Source organism: Ranitomeya variabilis, chromosome 2 (assembly GCF_051348905.1).
Source record: "Ranitomeya variabilis isolate aRanVar5 chromosome 2, aRanVar5.hap1, whole genome shotgun sequence".
NCBI classification, from domain to species: domain Eukaryota; kingdom Metazoa; phylum Chordata; class Amphibia; order Anura; family Dendrobatidae; genus Ranitomeya; species Ranitomeya variabilis.
In genome coordinates, this window is record NC_135233.1 from 516,312,345 (window position 1) to 516,334,317 (window position 21,973).

Genomic DNA, 21,973 nt, shown 5'->3' on the forward strand with positions numbered 1-21,973 from the left:
GAATTATCTCTTGGATAAAACTTTTTACCACACAATGAAAATTTTTTAGCCACTTCTGGATGAACAGCTTTCTAACAGTATAAGTTTTGCAGTTATTTTTTTCTTACCCTTTTTCCAAGTAACAGATCCAACACTCTATTTACTAGCCACTTTTCATCAACATTTAAAACTGTCATTGTTGAGATATCATGGAACTCTTGGCACACTTGTGGAAATAAAGTTTAGGAGATATTAATTTACCATTGTGTATTAATTGTAGATTTGCACTACAGCTTTAGAGCCTTTTTTCACCATGATTCATGAGTTCATATGTGCTTTTTAGCACAAAAAAACTGCAGCCAGTTATTTTTTGTGCGTGTGGTTCCATGGTGTAATGGTTAGCACTCTGGACTCTGAATCCAGCGATCTGAGTTCAAATCTCAGTGGAACCTGGGCAGCTCTTTGTACATGTGTTTCAGTTTTTGCACTTACACTGAGTTCTCCTGTGCCAAAGGTTTAACATAAAAAGATAAAAAGAGAAAGTTAAAATCAACATGCAAAACAAAGATTTGAATGTTCCAAGCATCCATGGAGTGATCACTTTGAGTTCTATGGCCAAATCTACCTTTAAAGCAGGATTACGGAAACTTAAAATTGACTTTAAGTTACAGCACTCTTACGAACTGTGTCACGCAAAGCAACCATACCCTATGATTTATGTCAATGTTCACATAACACTTTTTCCAGGTGTATGAAACTGACAAGGATTTGAAGCTGAAATGGCTTCAGGAAATGTTGGCGTTTTCTTCCTGAATCATCTTTTCTTGTGTTTTTCAGAATTTCCTACAGCGGTTTGTAAACATTTTTGGTGGTGTTTTTCTAAAATTATTTTGGGCATCTTTTGAGTCTGTTTTTGTGGCTTTTCTTTGTAGCTCACAAAATGCACCAAAAGTCTCTCAGGAACATTGAAGGAGTTTTCCTAACCTTGCCATTGAATTGTATTATAAGTATGGAGATCTTCTAAATGAAAAACACCTGAAGAATGATATGCTTATTTCAGTTAACTGCTTGTCATTTTTGGAAACTTGATGTGGTTAAAAGACGCCCAAAAGCCTGATCATATGAACAGCAACTCTTTTTTACGTGGAAATTAATTTGTTCAGTGTTTTCAGCATTTTCAGAGTAATTTTCAGGATGTTTTTGGAATGGACCCACTCCAAATCCGCCTTATAAAGAGGTAAAAGTCTTAAACTGTGCATGATTTCCATTGATGATGACTTTAAATCAGATTTTTACATTTTACTGGGACCTGGAAATTTGTTTCTATTTTCTGAGATGTTTTCCAGAGGGATAATCACTGATCTTGATCATGGTGCTATAAGAAAAGGTGTTTGATTCTCATCAAAAATCAACATCTGAGTAGTCGTGGCCGAGTGGTTAAGGCGATGAACTAGAAATCCATTGGGGTTTCCCCGCGCAGGTTCAAATCCTGCCGTCTACGAATATGTTCATATAGTTTTTTGACTGATTACCTGAGAAGATAAATTTGCGTGTGTCCTGTTTTATGCCACATGAAGGTGATATGCGAACTTTGGGCAGGGTTTCTAGAACCAGACTGACTTGATTTTTGGATGCATTTTATATAAGCCGATCTGACGCTACATCCCACGTGCGTCATGCCACTAATTAAAAGAAGCGCCATGAGTGCCACCAGGTAAGTGGTGCATCTCCCTCTTTTGTCTAGCAGTTACAGACCACTGCTTTGGCAGATGTACTGAGACATGCACTTTTATTCACAGCAACCTTCAATTATCTCTTGGATAAAACTTTTTACCACACAATGAAATTTTTTTAGCCACTTCTGGATGAACAGCTTTCTAACAGTATAAGTTTTGCAGTTATTTTTTTCTTACCCTTTTTCCAAGTAACAGATCCAACACTCTATTTACTAGCCACTTTCCATCAACATTTAAAACTGTCATTGTTGAGATATCATGGAACTCTTGGCACACTTGTGGATATAAAGTTTAGGAGATATTAATTTACCATTGTGTATTAATTGTAGATTTGCACTACAGCTTTAGAGCCTTTTTTCACCATGATTCATGAGTTCATATGTGCTTTTTAGCACAAAAAAACTGCAGCCAGTTACTTTTTTGTGCATGTGGTTCCATGGTGTAATGGTTAGCACTCTGGACTCTAAATCCAGCGATCTGAGTTCAAATCTCAGAGGAACCTGGACAGCTCTTTGTACATGTGTTTCAGTTTTTGCACTTACACTGAGTTCTCCTGTGCCAAAGGTTTAACATAAAAAGAGAAAGTTAAAATCAACATGCAAAACAAAGATTTGAATGTTCCAAGCATCCATGGAGTGATCACTTTGAGTTCTATGGCCAAATCTACCTATAAAGCAGGATTACGGAAACTTAAAATTGACTTTAAGTTACAGCACTCTTATGAACTGTGTCACGCAAAGCAACCATACCCTATGATTTATGTCAATGTTCACATAACACTTTTTCCAGGTGTATGAAACTGACAAGGATTTGAAGCTGAAATGGCTTCAGGAAATGTTGGCGTTTTCTTCCTGAATCATCTTTTCTTGTGTTTTTCAGAATTTCCTACAGCGGTTTGTAAACATTTTTGGTGGTGTTTTTCTAAAATTATTTTGGGCATCTTTTGAGTCTGTTTTTGTGGCTTTTCTTTGTAGCTCACAAAATGCACCAAAAGTCTCTCAGGAACCTTGAAGGAGTTTTCCTAACCTTGCCATTGAATTGTATTATAAGTATGGAGCTCTTCTAAATGAAAAACACCTGAAGAATGATATGCTTATTTTAGTTAACCGCTTGGCATTTTTGGAAACTTGATGTGGTTAAAAGACGCCCAAAAGCCTGATCATATGAACAGCAACTCTTTTTTACGTGGAAATTAATTTGTTCAGTGTTTTCAGCATTTTCAGAGTAATTTTCAGGATGTTTTTGGAATGGACCCACTCCAAATCCGCCTTATAAAGAGGTAAAAGTCTTAAACTGTGCATGATTCCCATTGATGATGACTTTAAATCAGATTTTTACATTTTACTGGGACCTGGAAATTTGTTTCTATTTTCTGAGATGTTTTCCAGAGGGATAATCACTGATCTTGATCATGGTGCTATAAGAAAAGGTGTTTGATTCTCATCAAAGGTCAACGTCTGAGTAGTCGTGGCCGAGTGGTTAAGGCGATGGGCTAGAAATCCATTGGGGTTTCTCCGCGCAGGTTCAAATCCTGTTGACTACGAATATGTTCGTATAGTTTTTTGACTGATTACCTGAGAAGATAAATTTGCGTGTGTCCTGTCTTATGCCACATGAAGGTGATATGCGAACTTTGGGCAGGGTTTCTAGAACCAGACTGACTTGATTTTTGGATGCATTTTATATAAGCCGATCTGACGCTACATCCCACGTGCGTCATGCCACTAATTAAAAGAAGCGCCATGAGTGCCACCAGGTAAGTGGTGCATCTCCCTCTTTTGTCTAGCAGTTACAGACCACTGCTGTGGCAGATGTACTGGGACATGCACTTTTATTCACAGCAACCTTCAATTATCTCTTGGATAAAACTTTTTACCACACAATGAAAATTTTTTAGCCACGTCTGGATGAACAGCTTTCTAACAGTATAAGTTTTGCAGTTATTTTTTTCTTACCCTTTTTCCAAGTAACAGATCCAACACTCTATTTACTAGCCACTTTCCATCAACATTTAAAACTGTCATTGTTGAGATATCATGGAACTCTTGGCACACTTGTGGAAATAAAGTTTAGGAGATATTAATTTACCATTGTGTATTAATTGTAGATTTGCACTACAGCTTTAGAGCCTTTTTTCACCATGATTCATGAGTTCATATGTGCTTTTTAGCACAAAAAAACTGCAGCCAGTTACTTTTTTGTGCATGTGGTTCCATGGTGTAATGGTTAGCACTCTGGACTCTAAATCCAGCGATCTGAGTTCAAATCTCAGAGGAACCTGGACAGCTCTTTGTACATGTGTTTCAGTTTTTGCACTTACACTGAGTTCTCCTGTGCCAAAGGTTTAACATAAAAAGAGAAAGTTAAAATCAACATGCAAAACAAAGATTTGAATGTTCCAAGCATCCATGGAGTGATCACTTTGAGTTCTATGGCCAAATCTACCTTTAAAGCAGGATTACGGAAACTTAAAATTGACTTTAAGTTACAGCACTCTTACGAACTGTGTCACGCAAAGCAACCATACCCCATGATTTATGTCAATGTTCACATAACACTTTTTCCAGGTGTATGAAACTGACAAGGATTTGAAGCTGAAATGGCTTCAGGAAATGTTGGCGTTTTCTTCCTGAATCATCTTTTCTTGTGTTTTTCAGAATTTCCTACAGCAGTTTGTAAACATTTTTGGTGGTGTTTTTCTAAAATTATTTTGGGCATCTTTTGAGTCTGTTTTTGTGGCTTTTCTTTGTAGCTCACAAAATGCACCAAAAGTCTCTCAGGAACCTTGAAGGAGTTTTCCTAACCTTGCCATTGAAGAGTATTATAAGTATGGAGCTCTTCTAAATGAAAAACACCTGAAGAATGATATGCTTATTTTAGTTAACAGCTTGGCATTTTTGGAAACTTGATGTGGTTAAAAGACGCCCAAAAGCCTGATCATATGAACAGCAAGTCTTTTTTACGTGGAAATTAATTTGTTCAGTGTTTTCAGTATTTTCAGAGTAATATTCAGGATGTTTTTGGAATGGACCCACTCCAAGTCCGCCTTATAAAGAGGTAAAAGTCTTAAACTGTGCATGATTCCCATTGATGATTACTTTAAATCAGATTTTTACATTTTACTGGGACCTGGAAATTTGTTTCTATTTTCTGAGATTTTTTCCAGAGGGATAATCACTGATCTTGATCATGGTGCTATAAGAAAAGGTGTTTGATTCTCATCAAAGGTCAATGTCTGAGTAGTCGTGGCCGAGTGGTTAAGGCGATGGACTAGAAATCCATTGGGGTTTCTCCGTGCTAGTTCAAATCCTGCTGACTACTAATATGTTCATATAGTTTTTTGACTGATTACCTGAGAAGATAAATTTGCGTGTGTCCTGTTTTACGCCACATGAAGGTGATATGCGAACTTTGGGCAGGGTTTCTAGAACCAGACTGACTTGATTTTTGGATGCATTTTATATAAGCCGATCTGACGCTACATCCCACGTGCGTCATGCCACTAATTAAAAGAAGCGCCATGAGTGCCACCAGGTAAGTGGTGCATCTCCCTCTTTTGTCTAGCAGTTACAGACCACTGCTTTGGCAGATGTACTGAGACATGCACTTTTATTCACAGCAACCTTGAATTATCTCTTGGATAAAACTTTTTACCACACAATGAAAAATTTTTAGCCACTTCTGGATGAACAGCTTTCTAACAGTATAAGTTTTGCAGTTATTTTTTTCTTACCCTTTTTCCAAGTAACAGATCCAACACTCTATTTACTAGCCACTTTTCATCAACATTTAAAACTGTCATTGTTGAGATATCATGGAACTCTTGGCACACTTGTGGAAATAAAGTTTAGGAGATATTAATTTACCATTGTGTATTAATTGTAGATTTGCACTACAGCTTTAGAGCCTTTTTTCACCATGATTCATGAGTTCATATGTGCTTTTTAGCACAAAAAAACTGCAGCCAGTTATTTTTTGTGCGTGTGGTTCCATGGTGTAATGGTTAGCACTCTGGACTCTGAATCCAGCGATCTGAGTTCAAATCTCAGTGGAACCTGGGCAGCTCTTTGTACATGTGTTTCAGTTTTTGCACTTACACTGAGTTCTCCTGTGCCAAAGGTTTAACATAAAAAGATAAAAAGAGAAAGTTAAAATCAACATGCAAAACAAAGATTTGAATGTTCCAAGCATCCATGGAGTGATCACTTTGAGTTCTATGGCCAAATCTACCTTTAAAGCAGGATTACGGAAACTTAAAATTGACTTTAAGTTACAGCACTCTTACGAACTGTGTCACGCAAAGCAACCATACCCTTTGATTTATGTCAATGTTCACATAACACTTTTTCCAGGTGTATGAAACTGACAAGGATTTGAAGCTGAAATGGCTTCAGGAAATGTTGGCGTTTTCTTCCTGAATCATCTTTTCTTGTGTTTTTCAGAATTTCCTACAGCGGTTTGTAAACATTTTTGGTGGTGTTTTTCTAAAATTATTTTGGGCATCTTTTGAGTCTGTTTTTGTGGCTTTTCTTTGTAGCTCACAAAATGCACCAAAAGTCTCTCAGGAACCTTGAAGGAGTTTTCCTAACCTTGCCATTGAATTGTATTATAAGTATGGAGCTCTTCTAAATGAAAAACACCTGAAAAATGATATGCTTATTTTAGTTAACCGCTTGGCATTTTTGGAAACTTGATGTGGTTAAAAGACGCCCAAAAGCCTGATCATATGAACAGCAAGTTTTTTTTACGTGGAAATTAATTTGTTCAGTGTTTTCAGCATTTTCAGAGTAATTTTCAGGATGTTTTTGGAATGGACCCACTCCAAATCCGCCTTATAAAGATGTAAAAGTCTTAAACTGTGCATGATTTCCATTGATGATGACTTTAAATCAGAATATTACATTTTACTGGGACCTGGAAATTTGTTTCTATTTTCTGAGATGTTTTCCAGAGGGATAATCACTGATCTTGATCATGGTGCTATAAGAAAAGGTGTTTGATTCTCATCAAAAATCAACGTCTGAGTAGTCGTGGCCTACAAAGGCGGTGGACTAGAAATCCATTGGGGTTTCCCTGCGCAGGTTCAAATCCTGCCGACTACAAATATGTTCATATAGTTTTTTGACTGATTACCTGAGAAGATAAATTTGTGTGTGTCCTGTTTTATGCCACATGAAGGTGATATGCGAACTTTGGGCAGGGTTTCTAGAACCAGACTGACTTGATTTTTGGATGCATTTTATATAAGCCGATCTGACGCTACATCCCACGTGCGTCATGCCACTAATTAAAAGAAGCGCCATGAGTGCCACCAGGTAAGTGGTGCATCTCCCTCTTTTGTCTAGCAGTTACAGACCACTGCTTTGGCAGATGTACTGAGACATGCACTTTTATTCACAGCAACCTTGAATTATCTCTTGGATAAAACTTTTTACCACACAATGAAAATTTTTTAGCCACTTCTGGATGAACAGCTTTCTAACAGTATAAGTTTTGCAGTTATTTTTTTCTTACCCTTTTTCCAAGTAACAGATCCAACACTCTATTTACTAGCCACTTTTCATCAACATTTAAAACTGTCATTGTTGAGATATCATGGAACTCTTGGCACACTTGTGGAAATAAAGTTTAGGAGATATTAATTTACCATTGTGTATTAATTGTAGATTTGCACTACAGCTTTAGAGCCTTTTTTCACCATGATTCATGAGTTCATATGTGCTTTTTAGCACAAAAAAACTGCAGCCAGTTATTTTTTGTGCGTGTGGTTCCATGGTGTAATGGTTAGCACTCTGGACTCTGAATCCAGCGATCTGAGTTCAAATCTCAGTGGAACCTGGGCAGCTCTTTGTACATGTGTTTCAGTTTTTGCACTTACACTGAGTTCTCCTGTGCCAAAGGTTTAACATAAAAAGATAAAAAGAGAAAGTTAAAATCAACATGCAAAACAAAGATTTGAATGTTCCAAGCATCCATGGAGTGATCACTTTGAGTTCTATGGCCAAATCTACCTTTAAAGCAGGATTACGGAAACTTAAAATTGACTTTAAGTTACAGCACTCTTACGAACTGTGTCACGCAAAGCAACCATACCCTATGATTTATGTCAATGTTCACATAACACTTTTTCCAGGTGTATGAAACTGACAAGGATTTGAAGCTGAAATGGCTTCAGGAAATGTTGGCGTTTTCTTCCTGAATCATCTTTTCTTGTGTTTTTCAGAATTTCCTACAGCGGTTTGTAAACATTTTTGGTGGTGTTTTTCTAAAATTATTTTGGGCATCTTTTGAGTCTGTTTTTGTGGCTTTTCTTTGTAGCTCACAAAATGCACCAAAAGTCTCTCAGGAACATTGAAGGAGTTTTCCTAACCTTGCCATTGAATTGTATTATAAGTATGGAGATCTTCTAAATGAAAAACACCTGAAGAATGATATGCTTATTTCAGTTAACTGCTTGTCATTTTTGGAAACTTGATGTGGTTAAAAGACGCCCAAAAGCCTGATCATATGAACAGCAACTCTTTTTTACGTGGAAATTAATTTGTTCAGTGTTTTCAGCATTTTCAGAGTAATTTTCAGGATGTTTTTGGAATGGACCCACTCCAAATCCGCCTTATAAAGAGGTAAAAGTCTTAAACTGTGCATGATTTCCATTGATGATGACTTTAAATCAGATTTTTACATTTTACTGGGACCTGGAAATTTGTTTCTATTTTCTGAGATGTTTTCCAGAGGGATAATCACTGATCTTGATCATGGTGCTATAAGAAAAGGTGTTTGATTCTCATCAAAAATCAACATCTGAGTAGTCGTGGCCGAGTGGTTAAGGCGATGAACTAGAAATCCATTGGGGTTTCCCCGCGCAGGTTCAAATCCTGCCGTCTACGAATATGTTCATATAGTTTTTTGACTGATTACCTGAGAAGATAAATTTGCGTGTGTCCTGTTTTATGCCACATGAAGGTGATATGCGAACTTTGGGCAGGGTTTCTAGAACCAGACTGACTTGATTTTTGGATGCATTTTATATAAGCCGATCTGACGCTACATCCCACGTGCGTCATGCCACTAATTAAAAGAAGCGCCATGAGTGCCACCAGGTAAGTGGTGCATCTCCCTCTTTTGTCTAGCAGTTACAGACCACTGCTTTGGCAGATGTACTGAGACATGCACTTTTATTCACAGCAACCTTCAATTATCTCTTGGATAAAACTTTTTACCACACAATGAAAATTTTTTAGCCACTTCTGGATGAACAGCTTTCTAACAGTATAAGTTTTGCAGTTATTTTTTTCTTACCCTTTTTCCAAGTAACAGATCCAACACTCTATTTACTAGCCACTTTCCATCAACATTTAAAACTGTCATTGTTGAGATATCATGGAACTCTTGGCACACTTGTGGAAATAAAGTTTAGGAGATATTAATTTACCATTGTGTATTAATTGTAGATTTGCACTACAGCTTTAGAGCCTTTTTTCACCATGATTCATGAGTTCATATGTGCTTTTTAGCACAAAAAAACTGCAGCCAGTTACTTTTTTGTGCATGTGGTTCCATGGTGTAATGGTTAGCACTCTGGACTCTAAATCCAGCGATCTGAGTTCAAATCTCAGAGGAACCTGGACAGCTCTTTGTACATGTGTTTCAGTTTTTGCACTTACACTGAGTTCTCCTGTGCCAAAGGTTTAACATAAAAAGAGAAAGTTAAAATCAACATGCAAAACAAAGATTTGAATGTTCCAAGCATCCATGGAGTGATCACTTTGAGTTCTATGGCCAAATCTACCTATAAAGCAGGATTACGGAAACTTAAAATTGACTTTAAGTTACAGCACTCTTATGAACTGTGTCACGCAAAGCAACCATACCCTATGATTTATGTCAATGTTCACATAACACTTTTTCCAGGTGTATGAAACTGACAAGGATTTGAAGCTGAAATGGCTTCAGGAAATGTTGGCGTTTTCTTCCTGAATCATCTTTTCTTGTGTTTTTCAGAATTTCCTACAGCGGTTTGTAAACATTTTTGGTGGTGTTTTTCTAAAATTATTTTAGGCATCTTTTGAGTCTGTTTTTGTGGCTTTTCTTTGTAGCTCACAAAATGCACCAAAAGTCTCTCAGGAACCTTGAAGGAGTTTTCCTAACCTTGCCATTGAATTGTATTATAAGTATGGAGCTCTTCTAAATGAAAAACACCTGAAGAATGATATGCTTATTTTAGTTAACCGCTTGGCATTTTTGGAAACTTGATGTGGTTAAAAGATGCCCAAAAGCCTGATCATATGAACAGCAACTCTTTTTTACGTGGAAATTAATTTGTTCAGTGTTTTCAGCATTTTCAGAGTAATTTTCAGGATGTTTTTGGAATGGACCCACTCCAAATCCGCCTTATAAAGAGGTAAAAGTCTTAAACTGTGCATGATTCCCATTGATGATGACTTTAAATCAGATTTTTACATTTTACTGGGACCTGGAAATTTGTTTCTATTTTCTGAGATGTTTTCCAGAGGGATAATCACTGATCTTGATCATGGTGCTATAAGAAAAGGTGTTTGATTCTCATCAAAGGTCAACGTCTGAGTAATCGTGGCCGAGTGGTTAAGGCGATGGGCTAGAAATCCATTGGGGTTTCTCCGCGCAGGTTCAAATCCTGTTGACTACGAATATGTTCGTATAGTTTTTTGACTGATTACCTGAGAAGATAAATTTGCGTGTGTCCTGTCTTATGCCACATGAAGGTGATATGCGAACTTTGGGCAGGGTTTCTAGAACCAGACTGACTTGATTTTTGGATGCATTTTATATAAGCCGATCTGACGCTACATCCCACGTGCGTCATGCCACTAATTAAAAGAAGCGCCATGAGTGCCACCAGGTAAGTGGTGCATCTCCCTCTTTTGTCTAGCAGTTACAGACCACTGCTGTGGCAGATGTACTGGGACATGCACTTTTATTCACAGCAACCTTCAATTATCTCTTGGATAAAACTTTTTACCACACAATGAAAATTTTTTAGCCACGTCTGGATGAACAGCTTTCTAACAGTATAAGTTTTGCAGTTATTTTTTTCTTACCCTTTTTCCAAGTAACAGATCCAACACTCTATTTACTAGCCACTTTCCATCAACATTTAAAACTGTCATTGTTGAGATATCATGGAACTCTTGGCACACTTGTGGAAATAAAGTTTAGGAGATATTAATTTACCATTGTGTATTAATTGTAGATTTGCACTACAGCTTTAGAGCCTTTTTTCACCATGATTCATGAGTTCATATGTGCTTTTTAGCACAAAAAAACTGCAGCCAGTTACTTTTTTGTGCATGTGGTTCCATGGTGTAATGGTTAGCACTCTGGACTCTAAATCCAGCGATCTGAGTTCAAATCTCAGAGGAACCTGGACAGCTCTTTGTACATGTGTTTCAGTTTTTGCACTTACACTGAGTTCTCCTGTGCCAAAGGTTTAACATAAAAAGAGAAAGTTAAAATCAACATGCAAAACAAAGATTTGAATGTTCCAAGCATCCATGGAGTGATCACTTTGAGTTCTATGGCCAAATCTACCTTTAAAGCAGGATTACGGAAACTTAAAATTGACTTTAAGTTACAGCACTCTTACGAACTGTGTCACGCAAAGCAACCATACCCCATGATTTATGTCAATGTTCACATAACACTTTTTCCAGGTGTATGAAACTGACAAGGATTTGAAGCTGAAATGGCTTCAGGAAATGTTGGCGTTTTCTTCCTGAATCATCTTTTCTTGTGTTTTTCAGAATTTCCTACAGCAGTTTGTAAACATTTTTGGTGGTGTTTTTCTAAAATTATTTTGGGCATCTTTTGAGTCTGTTTTTGTGGCTTTTCTTTGTAGCTCACAAAATGCACCAAAAGTCTCTCAGGAACCTTGAAGGAGTTTTCCTAACCTTGCCATTGAAGAGTATTATAAGTATGGAGCTCTTCTAAATGAAAAACACCTGAAGAATGATATGCTTATTTTAGTTAACAGCTTGGCATTTTTGGAAACTTGATGTGGTTAAAAGACGCCCAAAAGCCTGATCATATGAACAGCAAGTCTTTTTTACGTGGAAATTAATTTGTTCAGTGTTTTCAGTATTTTCAGAGTAATTTTCAGGATGTTTTTGGAATGGACCCACTCCAAGTCCGCCTTATAAAGAGGTAAAAGTCTTAAACTGTGCATGATTCCCATTGATGATTACTTTAAATCAGATTTTTACATTTTACTGGGACCTGGAAATTTGTTTCTATTTTCTGAGATTTTTTCCAGAGGGATAATCACTGATCTTGATCATGGTGCTATAAGAAAAGGTGTTTGATTCTCATCAAAGGTCAATGTCTGAGTAGTCGTGGCAGAGTGGTTAAGGCGATGGACTAGAAATCCATTGGGGTTTCTCCGTGCTAGTTCAAATCCTGCTGACTACTAATATGTTCATATAGTTTTTTGACTGATTACCTGAGAAGATAAATTTGCGTGTGTCCTGTTTTACGCCACATGAAGGTGATATGCGAACTTTGGGCAGGGTTTCTAGAACCAGACTGACTTGATTTTTGGATGCATTTTATATAAGCCGATCTGACGCTACATCCCACGTGCGTCATGCCACTAATTAAAAGAAGCGCCATGAGTGCCACCAGGTAAGTGGTGCATCTCCCTCTTTTGTCTAGCAGTTACAGACCACTGCTTTGGCAGATGTACTGAGACATGCACTTTTATTCACAGCAACCTTGAATTATCTCTTGGATAAAACTTTTTACCACACAATGAAAAATTTTTAGCCACTTCTGGATGAACAGCTTTCTAACAGTATAAGTTTTGCAGTTATTTTTTTCTTACCCTTTTTCCAAGTAACAGATCCAACACTCTATTTACTAGCCACTTTTCATCAACATTTAAAACTGTCATTGTTGAGATATCATGGAACTCTTGGCACACTTGTGGAAATAAAGTTTAGGAGATATTAATTTACCATTGTGTATTAATTGTAGATTTGCACTACAGCTTTAGAGCCTTTTTTCACCATGATTCATGAGTTCATCTGTGCTTTTTAGCACAAAAAAACTGCAGCCAGTTATTTTTTGTGCGTGTGGTTCCATGGTGTAATGGTTAGCACTCTGGACTCTGAATCCAGCGATCTGAGTTCAAATCTCAGTGGAACCTGGGCAGCTCTTTGTACATGTGTTTCAGTTTTTGCACTTACACTGAGTTCTCCTGTGCCAAAGGTTTAACATAAAAAGATAAAAAGAGAAAGTTAAAATCAACATGCAAAACAAAGATTTGAATGTTCCAAGCATCCATGGAGTGATCACTTTGAGTTCTATGGCCAAATCTACCTTTAAAGCAGGATTACGGAAACTTAAAATTGACTTTAAGTTACAGCACTCTTACGAACTGTGTCACGCAAAGCAACCATACCCTATGATTTATGTCAATGTTCACATAACACTTTTTCCAGGTGTATGAAACTGACAAGGATTTGAAGCTGAAATGGCTTCAGGAAATGTTGGCGTTTTCTTCCTGAATCATCTTTTCTTGTGTTTTTCAGAATTTCCTACAGCGGTTTGTAAACATTTTTGGTGGTGTTTTTCTAAAATTATTTTGGGCATCTTTTGAGTCTGTTTTTGTGGCTTTTCTTTGTAGCTCACAAAATGCACCAAAAGTCTCTCAGGAACCTTGAAGGAGTTTTCCTAACCTTGCCATTGAATTGTATTATAAGTATGGAGCTCTTCTAAATGAAAAACACCTGAAAAATGATATGCTTATTTTATTTAACCGCTTGGCATTTTTGGAAACTTGATGTGGTTAAAAGACGCCCAAAAGCCTGATCATATGAACAGCAAGTCTTTTTTACGTGGAAATTAATTTGTTCAGTGTTTTCAGCATTTTCAGAGTAATTTTCAGGATGTTTTTGGAATGGACCCACTCCAAATCCGCCTTATAAAGAGGTAAAAGTCTTAAACTGTGCATGATTCCCATTGATGATGACTTTAAATCAGATTTTTACATTTTACTGGGACCTGGAAATTTGTTTCTATTTTCTGAGATGTTTTCCAGAGGGATAATCACTGATCTTGATCATGGTGCTATAAGAAAAGGTGTTTGATTCTCATCAAAAATCAACGTCTGAGTAGTCGTGGCCGAGTGTTTAAGGCGATGGACTAGAAATCCATTGGGGTTTCCCCGCGCAGGTTCAAATCCTGCCGACTACGAATATGTTCATATAGTTTTTTGACTGATTACCTGAGAAGATAAATTTGCGTGTGTCCTGTTTTATGCCACATGAAGGTGATATGCGAACTTTGGGCAGGGTTTCTAGAACCAGACTGACTTGATTTTTGGATGCATTTTATATAAGCCGATCTGACGCTACATCCCACGTGCGTCATGCCACTAATTAAAAGAAGCGCCATGAGTGCCACCAGGTAAGTGGTGCATCTCCCTCTTTTGTCTAGCAGTTACAGACCACTGCTTTGGCAGATGTACTGAGACATGCACTTTTATTCACAGCAACCTTCAATTATCTCTTGGATAAAACTTTTTACCACACAATGAAAATTTTTTAGCCACTTCTGGATGAACAGCTTTCTAACAGTATAAGTTTTGCAGTTATTTTTTTCTTACCCTTTTTCCAAGTAACAGATCCAACACTCTATTTACTAGCCACTTTTCATCAACATTTAAAACTGTCATTGTTGAGATATCATGGAACTCTTGGCACACTTGTGGAAATAAAGTTTAGGAGATATTAATTTACCATTGTGTATTAATTGTAGATTTGCACTACAGCTTTAGAGCCTTTTTTCACCATGATTCATGAGTTCATATGTGCTTTTTAGCACAAAAAAACTGCAGCCAGTTTTTTTTTGTCTGTGTGGTTCCATGGTGTAATGGTTAGCACTCTGGACTCTGAATCCAGCGATCTGAGTTCAAATCTCAGTGGAACCTGGGCAGCTCTTTGTACATGTGTTTCAGTTTTTGCACTTACACTGAGTTCTCCTAAGCCAAAGGTTTAACATAAAAAGATAAAAAGAGAAAGTTAAAATCAACATGCAAAGCAAAGATTTGAATGTTCCAAGCATCCATGGAGTGATCACTTTGAGTTCTATGGCCAAATCTACCTTTAAAGCAGGATTACGGAAACTTAAAATTGACTTTAAGTTACAGCACTCTTACGAACTGTGTCACGCAAAGCAACCATACCCTATGATTTATGTCAATGTTCACATAACACTTTTTCCAGGTGTATGAAACTGACAAGGATTTGAAGCTGAAATGGCTTCAGGAAATGTTGGCGTTTTCTTCCTGAATCATCTTTTCTTGTGTTTTTCAGAATTTCCTACAGCGGTTTGTAAACATTTTTGGTGGTGTTTTTCTAAAATTATTTTGGGCATCTTTTGAGTCTGTTTTTGTGGCTTTTCTTTGTAGCTCACAAAATGCACCAAAAGTCTCTCAGGAACCTTTAAGGAGTTTTCCTAACCTTGCCATTGAATTGTATTATAAGTATGGAGCTCTTCTAAATGAAAAACACCTGAAAAATGATATGCTTATTTTAGTTAACCGCTTGGCATTTTTGGAAACTTGATGTGGTTAAAAGATGCCCAAAAGCCTGATCATATGAACAGCAACTCTTTTTTACGTGGAAATTAATTTGTTCAGTGTTTTCAGCATTTTCAGAGTAATTTTCAGGATGTTTTTGGAATGGACCCACTCCAAATCCGCCTTATAAAGAGGTAAAAGTCTTAAACTGTGCATGATTCCCATTGATGATGACTTTAAATCAGATTTTTACATTTTACTGGGACCTGGAAATTTGTTTCTATTTTCTGAGATGTTTTCCAGAGGGATAATCACTGATCTTGATCATGGTGCTATAAGAAAAGGTGTTTGATTCTCATCAAAGGTCAACGTCTGAGTAGTCGTGGCCGAGTGGTTAAGGCGATGGGCTAGAAATCCATTGGGGTTTCTCCGCGCAGGTTCAAATCCTGTTGACTACGAATATGTTCGTATAGTTTTTTGACTGATTACCTGAGAAGATAAATTTGCGTGTGTCCTGTCTTATGCCACATGAAGGTGATATGCGAACTTTGGGCAGGGTTTCTAGAACCAGACTGACTTGATTTTTGGATGCATTTTATATAAGCCGATCTGACGCTACATCCCACGTGCGTCATGCCACTAATTAAAAGAAGCGCCATGAGTGCCACCAGGTAAGTGGTGCATCTCCCTCTTTTGTCTAGCAGTTACAGACCACTGCTGTGGCAGATGTACTGGGACATGCACTTTTATTCACAGCAACCTTCAATTATCTCTTGGATAAAACTTTTTACCACACAATGAAAATTTTTTAGCCACGTCTGGATGAACAGCTTTCTAACAGTATAAGTTTTGCAGTTATTTTTTTCTTACCCTTTTTCCAAGTAACAGATCCAACACTCTATTTACTAGCCACTTTCCATCAACATTTAAAACTGTCATTGTTGAGATATCATGGAACTCTTGGCACACTTGTGGAAATAAAGTTTAGGAGATATTAATTTACCATTGTGTATTAATTGTAGATTTGCACTACAGCTTTAGAGCCTTTTTTCACCATGATTCATGAGTTCATATGTGCTTTTTAGCACAAAAAAACTGCAGCCAGTTACTTTTTTGTGCATGTGGTTCCATGGTGTAATGGTTAGCACTCTGGACTCTAAATCCAGCGATCTGAGTTCAAATCTCAGAGGAACCTGGACAGCTCTTTGTACATGTGTTTCAGTTTTTGCACTTACACTGAGTTCTCCTGTGCCAAAGGTTTAACATAAAAAGAGAAAGTTAAAATCAACATGCAAAACAAAGATTTGAATGTTCCAAGCATCCATGGAGTGATCACTTTGAGTTCTATGGCCAAATCTACCTTTAAAGCAGGATTACGGAAACTTAAAATTGACTTTAAGTTACAGCACTCTTACGAACTGTGTCACGCAAAGCAACCATACCCCATGATTTATGTCAATGTTCACATAACACTTTTTCCAGGTGTATGAAACTGACAAGGATTTGAAGCTGAAATGGCTTCAGGAAATGTTGGCGTTTTCTTCCTGAATCATCTTTTCTTGTGTTTTTCAGAATTTCCTACAGCAGTTTGTAAACATTTTTGGTGGTGTTTTTCTAAAATTATTTTGGGCATCTTTTGAGTCTGTTTTTGTGGCTTTTCTTTGTAGCTCACAAAATGCACCAAAAGTCTCTCAGGAACCTTGAAGGAGTTTTCCTAACCTTGCCATTGAAGAGTATTATAAGTATGGAGCTCTTCTAAATGAAAAACACCTGAAGAATGATATGCTTATTTTAGTTAACAGCTTGGCATTTTTGGAAACTTGATGTGGTTAAAAGACGCCCAAAAGCCTGATCATATGAACAGCAAGTCTTTTTTACGTGGAAATTAATTTGTTCAGTGTTTTCAGTATTTTCAGAGTAATTTTCAGGATGTTTTTGGAATGGACCCACTCCAAGTCCGCCTTATAAAGAGGTAAAAGTCTTAAACTGTGCATGATTCCCATTGATGATTACTTTAAATCAGATTTTTACATTTTACTGGGACCTGGAAATTTGTTTCTATTTTCTGAGATTTTTTCCAGAGGGATAATCACTGATCTTGATCATGGTGCTATAAGAAAAGGTGTTTGATTCTCATCAAAGGTCAATGTCTGAGTAGTCGTGGCCGAGTGGTTAAGGCGATGGACTAGAAATCCATTGGGGTTTCTCCGTGCTAGTTCAAATCCTGCTGACTACTAATATGTTCATATAGTTTTTTGACTGATTACCTGAGAAGATAAATTTGCGTGTGTCCTGTTTTACGCCACATGAAGGTGATATGCGAACTTTGGGCAGGGTTTCTAGAACCAGACTGACTTGATTTTTGGATGCATTTTATATAAGCCGATCTGACGCTACATCCCACGTGCGTCATGCCACTAATTAAAAGAAGCGCCATGAGTGCCACCAGGTAAGTGGTGCATCTCCCTCTTTTGTCTAGCAGTTACAGACCACTGCTTTGGCAGATGTACTGAGACATGCACTTTTATTCACAGCAACCTTGAATTATCTCTTGGATAAAACTTTTTACCACACAATGAAAAATTTTTAGCCACTTCTGGATGAACAGCTTTCTAACAGTATAAGTTTTGCAGTTATTTTTTTCTTACCCTTTTTCCAAGTAACAGATCCAACACTCTATTTACTAGCCACTTTTCATCAACATTTAAAACTGTCATTGTTGAGATATCATGGAACTCTTGGCACACTTGTGGAAATAAAGTTTAGGAGATATTAATTTACCATTGTGTATTAATTGTAGATTTGCACTACAGCTTTAGAGCCTTTTTTCACCATGATTCATGAGTTCATCTGTGCTTTTTAGCACAAAAAAACTGCAGCCAGTTATTTTTTGTGCGTGTGGTTCCATGGTGTAATGGTTAGCACTCTGGACTCTGAATCCAGCGATCTGAGTTCAAATCTCAGTGGAACCTGGGCAGCTCTTTGTACATGTGTTTCAGTTTTTGCACTTACACTGAGTTCTCCTGTGCCAAAGGTTTAACATAAAAAGATAAAAAGAGAAAGTTAAAATCAACATGCAAAACAAAGATTTGAATGTTCCAAGCATCCATGGAGTGATCACTTTGAGTTCTATGGCCAAATCTACCTTTAAAGCAGGATTACGGAAACTTAAAATTGACTTTAAGTTACAGCACTCTTACGAACTGTGTCACGCAAAGCAACCATACCCTATGATTTATGTCAATGTTCACATAACACTTTTTCCAGGTGTATGAAACTGACAAGGATTTGAAGCTGAAATGGCTTCAGGAAATGTTGGCGTTTTCTTCCTGAATCATCTTTTCTTGTGTTTTTCAGAATTTCCTACAGCGGTTTGTAAACATTTTTGGTGGTGTTTTTCTAAAATTATTTTGGGCATCTTTTGAGTCTGTTTTTGTGGCTTTTCTTTGTAGCTCACAAAATGCACCAAAAGTCTCTCAGGAACCTTGAAGGAGTTTTCCTAACCTTGCCATTGAATTGTATTATAAGTATGGAGCTCTTCTAAATGAAAAACACCTGAAAAATGATATGCTTATTTTATTTAACCGCTTGGCATTTTTGGAAACTTGATGTGGTTAAAAGACGCCCAAAAGCCTGATCATATGAACAGCAAGTCTTTTTTACGTGGAAATTAATTTGTTCAGTGTTTTCAGCATTTTCAGAGTAATTTTCAGGATGTTTTTGGAATGGACCCACTCCAAATCCGCCTTATAAAGAGGTAAAAGTCTTAAACTGTGCATGATTCCCATTGATGATGACTTTAAATCAGATTTTTACATTTTACTGGGACCTGGAAATTTGTTTCTATTTTCTGAGATGTTTTCCAGAGGGATAATCACTGATCTTGATCATGGTGCTATAAGAAAAGGTGTTTGATTCTCATCAAAAATCAACGTCTGAGTAGTCGTGGCCGAGTGTTTAAGGCGATGGACTAGAAATCCATTGGGGTTTCCCCGCGCAGGTTCAAATCCTGCCGACTACGAATATGTTCATATAGTTTTTTGACTGATTACCTGAGAAGATAAATTTGCGTGTGTCCTGTTTTATGCCACATGAAGGTGATATGCGAACTTTGGGCAGGGTTTCTAGAACCAGACTGACTTGATTTTTGGATGCATTTTATATAAGCCGATCTGACGCTACATCCCACGTGCGTCATGCCACTAATTAAAAGAAGCGCCATGAGTGCCACCAGGTAAGTGGTGCATCTCCCTCTTTTGTCTAGCAGTTACAGACCACTGCTTTGGCAGATGTACTGAGACATGCACTTTTATTCACAGCAACCTTGAATTATCTCTTGGATAAAACTTTTTACCACACAATGAAAATTTTTTAGCCACTTCTGGATGAACAGCTTTCTAACAGTATAAGTTTTGCAGTTATTTTTTTCTTACCCTTTTTCCAAGTAACAGATCCAACACTCTATTTACTAGCCACTTTTCATCAACATTTAAAACTGTCATTGTTGAGATATCATGGAACTCTTGGCACACTTGTGGAAATAAAGTTTAGGAGATATTAATTTACCATTGTGTATTAATTGTAGATTTGCACTACAGCTTTAGAGCCTTTTTTCACCATGATTCATGAGTTCATATGTGCTTTTTAGCACAAAAAAACTGCAGCCAGTTATTTTTTGTCCGTGTGGTTCCATGGTGTAATGGTTAGCACTCTGGACTCTGAATCCAGCCATCTGAGTTCAAATCTCAGTGGAACCTGGGCAGCTCATTGTACATGTGTTTCAGTTTTTGCACTTACACTGAGTTCTCCTAAGCCAAAGGTTTAACATAAAAAGATAAAAAGAGAAAGTTAAAATCAACATGCAAAGCAAAGATTTGAATGTTCCAAGCATCCATGGAGTGATCACTTTGAGTTCTATGGCCAAATCTACCTTTAAAGCAGGATTACGGAAACTTAAAATTGACTTTAAGTTACAGCACTCTTACGAACTGTGTCACGCAAAGCAACCATACCCTATGATTTATGTCAATGTTCACATAACACTTTTTCCAGGTGTATGAAACTGACAAGGATTTGAAGCTGAAATGGCTTCAGGAAATGTTGGCGTTTTCTTCCTGAATCATCTTTTCTTGTGTTTTTCAGAATTTCCTACAGCGGTTTGTAAACATTTTTGGTGGTGTTTTTCTAAAATTATTTTGGGCATCTTTTGAGTCTGTTTTTGTGGCTTTTCTTTGTAGCTCACAAAATGCACCAAAAGTCTCTCAGGAACCTTTAAGGAGTTTTCCTAACCTTGCCATTGAATTGTATTATAAGTATGGAGCTCTTCTAAATGAAAAACACCTGAAAAATGATATGCTTATTTTAGTTAACCGCTTGGCATTTTTGGAAACTTGATGTGGTTAAAAGACGCCCAAAAGCCTGATCATATGAACAGCAAGTCTTTTTTACGTGGAAATTAATTTGTTCAGTGTTTTCAGCATTTTCAGAGTAATTTTCAGGATGTTTTTGGAATGGACCCACTCCAAATCCGCCTTATAAAGAGGTAAAAGTCTTAAACTGTGCATGATTCCCATTGATGATGACTTTAAATCAGATTTTTACATTTTACTGGGACCTGGAAATTTGTTTCTATTTTCTGAGATGTTTTCCAGAGGGATAATCACTGATCTTGATCATGGTGCTATAAGAAAAGGTGTTTGATTCTCATCAAAAATCAAGGTCTGAGTAGTCGTGGCCGAGTGGTTAAGGCGATGGACTAGAAATCCATTGGGGTTTCCCCGCGCAGGTTCAAATCCTGCCGACTACGAATATGTTCATATAGTTTTTTGACTGATTACCTGAGAAGATAAATTTGCGTGTGTCCTGTTTTATGCCACATGAAGGTGATATGCGAACTTTGGGCAGGGTTTCTAGAACCAGACTGACTTTATTTTTGGATGCATTTTATATAAGCCGATCTGACGCTACATCCCACGTGCGTCATGCCACTAATTAAAAGAAGCGCCATGAGTGCCACCAGGTAAGTGGTGCATCTCCCTCTTTTGTCTAGCAGTTACAGACCACTGCTTTGGCAGATGTACTGAGACATGCACTTTTATTCACAGCAACCTTGAATTATCTCTTGGATAAAACTTTTTACCACACAATGAAAATTTTTTAGCCACTTCTGGATGAACAGCTTTCTAACAGTATAAGTTTTGCAGTTATTTTTTTCTTACCCTTTTTCCAAGTAACAGATCCAACACTCTATTTACTAGCCACTTTTCATCAACATTTAAAACTGTCATTGTTGAGATATCATGGAACTCTTGGCACACTTGTGGAAATAAAGTTTAGGAGATATTAATTTACCATTGTGTATTAATTGTAGATTTGCACTACAGCTTTAGAGCCTTTTTTCACCATGATTCATGAGTTCATATGTGCTTTTTAGCACAAAAAAACTGCAGCCAGTTATTTTTTGTCCGTGTGGTTCCATGGTGTAATGGTTAGCACTCTGGACTCTGAATCCAGCCATCTGAGTTCAAATCTCAGTGGAACCTGGGCAGCTCTTTGTACATGTGTTTCAGTTTTTGCACTTACACTGAGTTCTCCTAAGCCAAAGGTTTAACATAAAAAGATAAAAAGAGAAAGTTAAAATCAACATGCAAAACAAAGATTTGAATGTTCCAAGCATCCATGGAGTGATCACTTTGAGTTCTAT

At 37.3% G+C, this 21,973-nt stretch overlaps 11 non-coding genes across 11 annotated transcripts; all 11 read left to right on the forward strand.

The window, feature by feature from the left end:
- The first annotated feature begins 359 nt into the window (after window positions 1-359).
- Window positions 360-431, forward strand: TRNAQ-CUG (transfer RNA glutamine (anticodon CUG)). Its single transcript has one exon. It is a non-coding gene; the product is annotated as a tRNA-Gln (tRNA).
- A 5,269-nt stretch (window positions 432-5,700) lies between these two features.
- TRNAQ-CUG (transfer RNA glutamine (anticodon CUG)) lies at window positions 5,701-5,772 on the forward strand. The gene has a single exon. It is a non-coding gene; the product is annotated as a tRNA-Gln (tRNA).
- Window positions 5,773-7,481: 1,709 nt separating this feature from the next.
- Window positions 7,482-7,553, forward strand: TRNAQ-CUG (transfer RNA glutamine (anticodon CUG)). The gene has a single exon. It is a non-coding gene; the product is annotated as a tRNA-Gln (tRNA).
- A 5,269-nt stretch (window positions 7,554-12,822) lies between these two features.
- On the forward strand, window positions 12,823-12,894 carry TRNAQ-CUG (transfer RNA glutamine (anticodon CUG)). Its single transcript has one exon. It is a non-coding gene; the product is annotated as a tRNA-Gln (tRNA).
- Window positions 12,895-13,861: 967 nt separating this feature from the next.
- On the forward strand, window positions 13,862-13,943 carry TRNAS-AGA (transfer RNA serine (anticodon AGA)). The gene has a single exon. It is a non-coding gene; the product is annotated as a tRNA-Ser (tRNA).
- A 664-nt stretch (window positions 13,944-14,607) lies between these two features.
- TRNAQ-CUG (transfer RNA glutamine (anticodon CUG)) lies at window positions 14,608-14,679 on the forward strand. The gene has a single exon. It is a non-coding gene; the product is annotated as a tRNA-Gln (tRNA).
- A 3,491-nt stretch (window positions 14,680-18,170) lies between these two features.
- On the forward strand, window positions 18,171-18,242 carry TRNAQ-CUG (transfer RNA glutamine (anticodon CUG)). The gene has a single exon. It is a non-coding gene; the product is annotated as a tRNA-Gln (tRNA).
- A 967-nt stretch (window positions 18,243-19,209) lies between these two features.
- Window positions 19,210-19,291, forward strand: TRNAS-AGA (transfer RNA serine (anticodon AGA)). The gene has a single exon. It is a non-coding gene; the product is annotated as a tRNA-Ser (tRNA).
- A 664-nt stretch (window positions 19,292-19,955) lies between these two features.
- TRNAQ-CUG (transfer RNA glutamine (anticodon CUG)) lies at window positions 19,956-20,027 on the forward strand. Its single transcript has one exon. It is a non-coding gene; the product is annotated as a tRNA-Gln (tRNA).
- Window positions 20,028-20,994: 967 nt separating this feature from the next.
- Window positions 20,995-21,076, forward strand: TRNAS-AGA (transfer RNA serine (anticodon AGA)). The gene has a single exon. It is a non-coding gene; the product is annotated as a tRNA-Ser (tRNA).
- A 664-nt stretch (window positions 21,077-21,740) lies between these two features.
- TRNAQ-CUG (transfer RNA glutamine (anticodon CUG)) lies at window positions 21,741-21,812 on the forward strand. The gene has a single exon. It is a non-coding gene; the product is annotated as a tRNA-Gln (tRNA).
- The last annotated feature ends 161 nt before the right edge of the window (window positions 21,813-21,973 follow it).